Source organism: Akebia trifoliata, chromosome 2, assembly GCF_017979445.1.
Source record: "Akebia trifoliata isolate Shusen 1 chromosome 2, ASM1797944v1, whole genome shotgun sequence".
NCBI classification, from domain to species: Eukaryota; Viridiplantae; Streptophyta; class Magnoliopsida; order Ranunculales; family Lardizabalaceae; genus Akebia; species Akebia trifoliata.
The window spans coordinates 2,402,176-2,410,075 of record NC_141376.1 but is presented as its reverse complement, the minus strand read 5'-3'; positions in this window follow the sequence as shown (position 1 = coordinate 2,410,075).

Genomic DNA, 7,900 nt, shown 5'->3' with positions numbered 1-7,900 from the left:
TAAACAAAATAGATCCATGCAAAAAAAAAATTACTCTCTTTACCTGATTGATAACTTAATTTGGTATAAAGTAATTCAAGTTTTACATTAAAATTGAGAAGAAGACCAAAAAAAGATAAAGAAGAACAATAAAAGAAGGGGGCGGTTCATCGGACATATGTAAAAACAATGGGTTTTCAAAATATGGGTTAGAGGTTTTGGATTGAACTGGTTTTTTGCGAGGATGATCACTATGATGAGAAGATCATCCTCACAAAAAAAATCAGCTCAATCTGAAACTTCTAAATCCATCAAAAGTGATTTACAAATTATTGGCAAAAATTGACAAAAAAATCGACGGTCCACATTGGGGTTAGAAGTTTTAGATCGGGCTGAGTTTTTTTTTTTGTTGATCTTCCCATCATAGAGATCATCTTCACAAAAAATCAGCTCAATCCACAACTTCTAACTCATATTTTGAAAATTTATTAATGTTACATCGTTTTTACATATGTTTTTTCATATGTCCCTTGATCCGTTCCCATAAAAGAAAAGAAATTGTGATCCTCTTAGAATTTTGCCTTCTATTCTATACTATCCAATAGTCTTTGCTGATATGGTTGGATGAAAGGGTCCAAGTCAACGGTTTATTTTATCTATTTTTAATTCTTTTGTGACCTTTTCTGCATTTTTGGTTCGACTTTGTCAAGGATTTGTAAGTAGATTTTTGGCATATCAGTTTGGCATGTTTCGGACAACCATCCAAGTGCATAAGATAGGGAAAGACATCCTCCTCTAATTTATATACATGGGAGCCTTTCTGGCTATCATGTTTTGTCTTATATGAGTTAGAAGTTTCAGAATGAACCGATTTTTTGTGATGATGATCTCTATGATGAGAAGATCATTTTCACCAAAAAATCAATGAATTCTGAAATTTCTAATCCCATCACAAGTGATTTACAAAAAATGAACAGTCCACAATTCTTCCACTCATGAACATGATATTAGAAATTTCAAAATTAGCGGATTTTTTGTGAGGATGATCTCCTCATCATAGAGACCATTCTCACAAAAAATCAGTCCATTCAGAGACTTCTAACCCACGTCGACCAAAACGGTGGCCAAATAGTTGGCACCTGAATAGGACCCTATATATATATATATATGAAAAAAATATGAGTTGTGTTAGAATGACCTCAATTCACACTTTGATAGCGTGAAGGTGCACACAGAAGTTACTCAAAATATAATTGAAACAAAATTCTTCTCTTTGTGAATATGAGTTTTTTTCATTAAATCTATAAGGATATTGAAGTCGATTGTCAATGTGATAATCCATGTGAGCCCAATAACCCTTAGTAAGATTTGGAATCTTACTAGTTAGTAAGGAAAGTATTAACGAGTCAAACACACTCCTTACATGTGGCGAAACTTGGTATCGATTTTTGTGTTAGCTACTTTAACTTTGAGGAGTAGAGAGTCTGTCGGACCCTTATTTTTTTATTTGACTTTTTATAATAATGAGCATTTGACATTTAAAGAGTTTGTTGGAGTTGCTCCGGCACACACATATTGATATTTGTAGTCTTTTGCTCTTTACAATGTTTTTGGAAGGTTACAACTCTTTCGAAAATCTAATCAATTACAAATCTGTAATAACAGTTTTTGGAAACAAAATAATAACAAATTTATAAGAGTCAAGAAGAATTAAATCGTAAGATATTAGAGTATTATCTTATCCAATTCTTTTGAATTTGAATGAAACTGATGTGAGTACATATTTGATGTTAACAAATTTATGTGCTAAGCTGATGAACCAAAGGCATGACTTCACGTGTGAAGAGAAAATTTTTAAACGGTTAAGAGTTCTCATTTTAAGTAAGTATCGGACTAGCCCTACTAACATATTATAACTATTATATTATTTTTCATAATTTTTGTTTTAAACAAGGAGAAAATATTACAAAATAATATAATATTTTGTAATTATTAAATCATTTTTTTATCAATATAATTAATAATTTTCACAAATTTTTAACAATATAAAAAATTATATATATATTTCTTACTCGATTTTTTCAAAATGCGAGTGATTGAGAGTGAGTGAGTCAGGTATTGTGGGGCCATTGTGGGGCCACTTTGTATAGAACGAAACTCAACATTCCAATTGTTGATTTTCATTAAAAATAAGTGATTAGGAGTTAAGGAGTAGGTTGGTATGAAAATTGATAATATATCAAACCGTCAAATTTTGTGCTCAAAAGGGTATTTTGATCAATTTATATACTTAACACTAAATATCGACGTTTCAACCATCGATTTTTGAAAATCGACGATCAAACTACCAATTTATTCTTATTTTTTGTTAAATTTGATGAAAAAAAAACTATTATTTTTTAATTATTATAAATTAAAATATTATTATTTTAATAATTTTTCCTATAAACTATTCATGAAGTGCTTGGACATATGGATGTACATAGTTATACACCTACACTAACATGCACGTGGGCCAATAAAATGAATGGATGAAATTTATTTGAACAGGCGGATTTATAATAACTCTTCAAACATTTATGGTTTCTAAGTTCTACTCATTACATTTTACTATTATTATATAATTTCTCACATGTCGACCTCAATGTAAGAAATCGGGTCTTCCCCAGCTTACATTTGTCTTCTTCTTACGATTTAAAGAAAGTAGCACCGATGAAAAAGACGTGTGCTGTGTCCACAGGTATCGATATTGACCTTTTTCTTCCTTCAATACCAATAATAATAACAAGTCTGGTAGGGACCACTATTCAATTATCAATGCATCTGGCCATGATTTTAAAACTCGTCCAAGATCAAGGTGTGTCATCCGAGTTAACTCAATATTAAAATTGAATTACAAACACCCAAATCACTTTTTGATCGAAATTTACTACTTTACATTTAGTTTTTAAATTTTTTAAACAAATTATCTCAAACAAATGGAAAAACTCATATGAGAAGACTCAGTATTGAACCTAAATGAAATGAAATGCGAAACCAAGTTTTAAAATCATGATCTAGGCACTACCATTGTTAATTATTATAAGATATATTTAAAAGAAATCCAGGCGTAAAGCATGAAAATACTTCAAACAGTATTAACGATCAGGATCATCCACCTCTCACATCAAAGAAGATAAAAGAAAAAAAGAATTTTGATCAATCCTAAGTTTGTGAACCATAATTATGGATTTTCGATTTTGTACCACATAGACCAGATGATCGTTTAAAACCTGAACCGATTTGAAAACAAGACATTTGATATAAACATCGATGAAAACTTCAAAAATATATATATTTTATTCTAAATTAATTATTTGAATATTGAAAGTTCTGTCACTTCAAAATGTTCAAAGAAAACAAACCCATTTTTTAAGAGAAACATAAGAGGGAAGACACCCGTACAAAGGGATATGGTTGGCTTGGCAATATTCTATGTTTTGCCAATTCCGAAGATGTTTAAAGGTTAGGCTCCATAATTTATAAAATTATACTAAATAATGGTATTTTCATAGGTTAATAGTATTGGATAGACTTGGATAAGTGGTTGAAAAATGTAAGAAAGGGATGGATTTTGTCTCACAGGGTATGAATCTGAGTGGAAGGTCACTATAACCTGTAATTTCATCATTTATATATATAGCTTATGGACCTCCCTCCTATGTTGGGACATACATCACACAGCCACATTGGTCCCACCAATCCCTGAGGTTTTAAGACTTTTCCAATAAAATTTTGTCATTTTATTAGCTGTTACTTTCACTTTAAACATGATACACTGTGACAAAAATATAGAAAAGACATCATCTACGCTCTTAAAATGCAAAAGTAATTTTCCTATATCAATCACTAAAAATATTTATAAAAAAACATTTATTTTAATTTAATGTGTGAATAATATATAAAGAGATTAATAGGGCATGCCTATCTGTTGAAATTTTATTATATATTATAAATTTAATGTGTGGACCTTTTTTTAATCACTTTATTATTATTTTTCTTTGCTCCCTCTATTTTATTTTCACTGTTCTAACTTGAATAAATTTCTTCTTTTATCTTTTTTTATTATTTTTCATCTTTTATTCCTTTAATCTCAAAATTCTTTAATAATATTTTTTCTATTTTATCTTTTTTACTCTTATGTCCTTAATCCTCCCATTATGCTATAATTTTGTGGGATCTACCTTATGTCTTTTACACTTTGTCTTTATAATTTTATTATATATATATATATATTTTTTTTCTTTTAACTCATTTTATTATTTTCATCTTTTACACCCTTGATCTTGAAAATTATCAATAATACTCCAAATTCAATTAGATTTTATCCAAACCTATTAATTTTGTGTAGTTTTCGAGTCGTGTTCATGGGTCGTATTATAATTACCACCACCTACTTCAATTTTACTTTTTTTGCTTTTACTCCCTTAACCCAAGAGAAGATACTCGTGCCATACTTACAAGTGAACCTTAGTATAATATAAAACACAACTATAATATATATAACACAAGTGCATGGCCCACTCATGCTACAGTTTTGTGAAGACAAACGTTTTCTCGATCACAATTTTGTATGGGGATAAACTTTCATCCAACCACTTTACGTGAGGTCCACTATTATTTAACCCCTTCAACTTTATTATATTTTTTCTCCTCCTCCTTTCTTTTTCAATAATACGTCTCTAGTTTAAATTTTTTTCCTCATTTACCCCTTTAACCCCAAAGATTTTTTAGTATTATCATTCTAATTTTTTTATTTTTTTATTCTACGCTCCTTAACCCCCGAAGGGGATGTGCACATAGGCATGAACGATATATATATGGGTCCCGTTCAGCAACAAACATTTTGACAAACATTTTGGCAAAACATTTTTCAAAACATGGGTTAGAGGTTTTGGAATGGGCTGATTTTTTGTGAGGATGATCTCTACAGTGAGGAAATCATCCTCACCGAAAATCAGCCCATTCCAAAACTTCTAGCCCCATGTTTACAAGTTGAAAAATCGTGAACCGTCCATTTTTTGTAAATCATTTTTTATGGGTTATAAATTTTGGAATAGGCTGATTTTTTGTGATGATGATCTCCTCACCGTAGAGATAATCCTCACCAAAAATCAGCCCATTCCAAAACCTCTAACTCATATTTTGAAAAATGTTTTGCCAAAATGCTTGTCAAAATGTTTGTTGCTGAACATTTCCTTATATATATATATATAAAACTTAATATTCTATATAATAAAACATAACTGAGTTGGTATGATTGTGAGACACAAACCTTTGTATAGGGCCCACTTTAACTACTTTATTATTTTTTCTATTTACCCCCTCAACTTTATTTTTATTCCTCTAACTTTATTATATTTTATCTTTTATTCATTTTAACCTATTTTATTGCATTTCATATCTTACCTCTTTAATATAAAAAATTATTTAATAATATTTTTTCATTTTTATGCTCTAACCTCTCCCATCAAACTATAGTTTTATGGGACTCACTTTATTCTTTTAAAAAATAATATATTAAAATAATAATATATTAATTTATAACTATTAAAAATAATAATATTTTTTCAAATTTAACAAAAAGTAATAAATCGGTGGTCCAATCGTTGATTTCCAAAAATCGATGGTCAGAACATCGATTTTCAATCTAAAATATATAAATTGATTGAAATACCCTTTTGACCACGAAATCTGGTGGTTTGACTGTCGATTTTCATACTGACTTACTGCTCAACTCCCAACCACTTATTTTGAATGAAAACTAATGGTTGAAACATCAATTTTCATTCTATACAAAGTAGCCTCACAATCTCCTCACTCAACCACTGTCACTTCGACAAAATCGAGTAAGAAATATAATTAATTTTTTTATTTTTATTTTGCTATATTGTTAAGAATCCGTTAAAATTATTAATTATTTAATGATTATAAAATACTAAATTAGTTTTGTAATAATTTTTTTCTTATTTTTAAGGAAAATTATGGAAAAATAATATAATAGTTATAACTATTAAAAATAATGAATTCTTTTTTTTTTGTAAATATTATAATTTTTTTAATATAATAGTTATAATTAATAAAAATAATAAATAATAGTTATTTCAAGAGTTACAAGTAATAAAATATGACACCTAATATGTATAATTATCAATATTAGTTATTTTTCAATATTATTTGTAAGTATTAATATGGAAAACTGTAAAAAACAAAAAGATTGAATCAACATTTCCCCATTTTAGAACTATAAAACCAATGGGTTCCATAACAACACCTCTTAAATTATAAACATAGTTCAAAAAGAAGCTTCATGTACAAAAAAAGATTTATCTCACCTAATAGAATAAGTACTTATCTTCACCAACTAGGCCAAGAGATAGGATCATTATCCAATAAGTCTAAAACTAATATCACAGGACAAACGCCAACAATACAATCAAAGGATAAAAATTCATTTCACCTTCATGAAAGACTAACACTAATAGAAACCTTCACATCTTTTTTGAATAAAGTAATAAAAAGGATTCAAGGAAATTTAAAAATAAATGTTTTATTAGAACAAGCAAACAAATAATCAAAAGAAGAAGAAATTTTTTTTGATTCTCCTTTAACAAGTAAAAAAACTTAGAATCACAATTCATTGATGACAATAAAGAAATCTTTCAAATAAATAAGTTTAAAAAATCCAAATACACTAAATCAAACTATTCGAGACTAAATTACAATTAAAAAACAATACAATATTATAGAAGATCAACACCTGTTAATCTTTAATTTGAAGAAAAAGTAAACCCAAGAAAGTATTATAATGGTAACAAAATATATGAATAGAATATTGATAGATATACTGACTATCAAATATTGAATACACTTTCTCAAATAACAGTATTTGGAAACGCCTGTACTCATTACAATCTATCAGAAAAACATATAGCAAAAACCATTGCTAGTGGTTTTACTGGCCAACTCTATGAATGGTGGCATAATATGCTAAGTCAAGAAGATAGAGACGACGTAAAATCATGTCAAATTAAAAAAAGATGGCAAACCCGAACTAGATGATAAAGGAAAAGAAATACCATACCTCTTTATTATTCTTATATCAAATATCTTCCTCCATTTTAATGAAAGACTAGATGAAATGGGACAAAAGGACTGTGAAATCTTAATGAATCTAAAATGCCTTATACTAACCGATTTTAGACGGTATAAAAACGTATACCTATTTAAACTTTATTCACTAAATTCTGGATGCAATGATGTATTCTAGAAAGAAAAATTTGTAACTAGATTACCAAAATTATTCACTGATAAAGTACGAAAAAATCTTACAGGCGATTCAGATAGTATAAATTATTATCAATTCTCTTTTGGAATGCTTATACAAAGAATCAATATGGTAGGATTAAAATTTTACTCGGAATTAAAACTTAAAAAACAAATAGAAAATCAAAAAATCTAAAAAAGAATTATGAGACTTTTGCTACCAAATTGGAAAAAGAATGTTTAAAGCACCCTCTGCAAAAAACAAACAGGAGACTTAAAGAAATCAATAAATTTCAAAAAAAAATCAACATATTATCCTTCAAAATTTCAAAGAAAATTCTAAAAAAGAAAAATCAATTCAGATCCTAGAGTAAAAAATAGAAAAAGAATTTAAACAAATTATTTGCTATAAATGTGAATAACTTGGCCATATCGCAAACATATGTCATCTAATTTTTTTTTCTTTTTTAAAGTAAATGAATTACATATGTCTTCATTTTCTGAATAAGCTCATTCTTCCATATAAGATAATTGTGAATATCCTTGACATTTTGACTCATTTTCTTTTACATATTCTTCAATAAATATGCTTCAATTAAATGTTTCAACCTAAAAT